Raw genomic sequence first — 2,897 nt, 5'->3', positions numbered from 1 at the left:
TCTTTTGACCAGATTTTGTTTTGATTTTGTATCCTGCAACTTTAATGAATCTACCAGTCCTGATTGTTTTTTGGTTGAGTCTTTAGGGTTTTTCTAATTATAAGATTATGCCATTTGTGAACAAGGATAATTTGATTTATTTCTTTTCAATTTGGATGCTCTTTTTTTCTGTTGCTGGATCACTTTGGATAGGACTTCTAATACTGTGTTGAATAAAAGTGGTGAAAGTGGGCATTCTTGTCTTTTACCTGATCTTAGAGGAAAGGATTTAAATTTTTTCCCATACAGTAGGCTATTAGCTGTGGGTTTGCCGTATATAGCCTTTATTGTTTTGCAGTATTTTCCTTCTATTACTGGTTTGTTAAGAGTTTGTATCATAAAGGAATGTTAAATTTTATCATGTGGTTTTCATCATATTGAAATTTATATGGTATGATTTTGTCCTTGATTGTATTAATGTGATACATCATGTTTATTGATTTGCATATGTTGAACCATCCTTGTACCCATAGGACGAATTTCACTGCACCACGGTGAATGAATTTTTCATGTGTTGTTAGTTTCAGTTTGGAAGTATTTTACTGAGGATTTTTGTGTGTATGTTCATCAGGGATATTAGCCTGTAATTTTTTGTTGTGTCCTTATCTTGTTTTGTTATCCTGGTAATGCTGACATGTAGAATGAGTTTTAAAGTATTATTTTGTTTTCAGTTATTTGGAATAGTCGAGTTGAATTGGGATTGGTACTTTTTTAATGTTTGGAAAAATTCAGGAATGAAATAATCTGGTTCTCAGTTTTCTTCAATGGGAGAATGATTATTACTGTTTCAATGTTATTACTTGTTATTGGTTTATTCTGGCCTACCATTTCTTCATGGTTCAATCTTGGTAGGTTGTATGTGTGTAGGGATTTATTCATATTTTCTAGGTTTTCCAATTTATTGGCATACAATTGTTCATAATAGTCCCTAATAATACGCTATGTTTATTTGGTATTAGTAATAATGTCTCCTTTTTTATTTCTAATTTTATTTATTTGGATCTTCTCTCATTTTCTTAATTAGTCTAGCTAATAGTTTGTTATTTATATTTTTAAAGAAAACATTTTCTTTAATCTTTTGTATTTATTTTACTCAATTTCATTTATTTCTGCTCTGAACTTTATTATTTATTTTCTTCTAGTAATTTAGGATTCATTTGCTTTTACTTTTCTGGTTTTTGGAGGTGCATTGTTAGGTTGTTTATTTAAAAGTGTTTTACTTTGTAATATAATCTTTTTTTTGCTAGAGAGTACCCTTTTTAATACTACTTTTACTGTATCCCATAGGATTTGTTGTTTCCATTTTTATTTGTTTCAAAACATTTTAAGTTTTCTTCTTAATTTATTCATTAATTCATTTGTCATTTGCAAGCATGTTATGCAATTTTCATGTATTTGTTGTGAATCAAAAGTTTATATTATTATTTTCTTGTATTTGTCCGTTGTATTCACAAAAGACACTTGATATAATTTTAAATGTTTTGAATTTGTTCAGACTTGTTCTTTTGGCTTAACATATGACCTACCTTGGGAGAATGTCCCATGTACTGATGAGAAGAATGTATTTTTTGATACACATGCACACAAAAATGAAAAGCAAGAAACTAAATCATATCACTAGAGAAAATTACCTTCACTAGAGGAAGACAGGAAGGAAAGAAACAAGGAGGAGAAGGCCACAAAAGAACCAGAAAAGAAGCAACAAAATGGCAGGAGTAAGTCTTAACTTATCAATAATAACGTTGAATGTAAATGGACTAATCTCTTTAATTTAAAAACATAGACTGGCTGAATGGATGTAAAAGAAAAACCCATTGATCTGCTGCCTAACCCAAACACACTTTACCTATAAAGACATACATAGACTGAAAATAAAGAGGTGAAAATCATATTCCATGCCAATGGAAACCAAAAAAGGTCAGAAGTCACTATACTTATATTGGACAAAACATGTTTTAAGACAAAAAATACAAGAACAGACAAATAAGTTCACTATATAATGATAAAAGGGTCAATTAAGCAAGATAATATAGCAATTTTAAATATGTATGCACCAAATACTGGAGCACCCAGACGTATAAAGGAAATATTATTAGCACTAAAAGAGAGATAGGCCCCAACACAATAATAGCTGGAAACTTCAATGCCCCATTATAAGCACTGGACAAATCTTCTAGATAGAAAATCAACAAAGAAATATGAGACATAATCTACAGTATAGACCAACTGGAGTTAAATGTATTTACAGAACATTTTATCCAAGAGCTGCAGAATGCACATTTTTTTCTCTTGGCATATGGATTATTCTCAAGGATAGACCATGTGTTATGTCACAAAAGAAGTCTTAAAACATCTCTGACTGTAATAGAATAAAACTAAAAGTAAATAACAGGAATTTTGGAAACTATAAAAATACATGGATATTAAACAATGTGCTCCTGAATGACCAGTGGGTCAATGAATAAATTAAGAAGGAAATTTTAAAATTCCTTGAAACAAATGATAATGGAAGTACAACACACCAAAACCTAGGGAATACAGAAAAACCTATATCCAGATGGAAGTTATGGCTACAAGTGCCTACATCAAAAGGAGGAAAACTTCAAATAAACAATGTAGTAATGCATCTTAAAGAATTAGAAAACAAGAGCAACCAAACCCAAGACTAGTATACAATAAATAATAAAGAGCAGAGCAGAGAAAAATGAAATTGAAATTTAAAAAAATACAGAGCAATCAAACCCAAAACTAGTATATGACAAATAATATCAGAGCAGAGAAAAAATGAAATTGTAATTTAAAATACAAAAGTCAATGAAGCTAAAAGATTTTTTTGAAAAGTTAAACAAAATTGACAA

The sequence above is a fragment of the Rhinopithecus bieti genome, unplaced genomic scaffold (genome assembly GCF_001698545.2).
Source record: "Rhinopithecus bieti isolate Rb0 unplaced genomic scaffold, ASM169854v2 scaffold_68131, whole genome shotgun sequence".
Lineage (NCBI taxonomy): Eukaryota > Metazoa > Chordata > Mammalia > Primates > Cercopithecidae > Rhinopithecus > Rhinopithecus bieti.
This window is presented reverse-complemented; position numbering follows the sequence as displayed.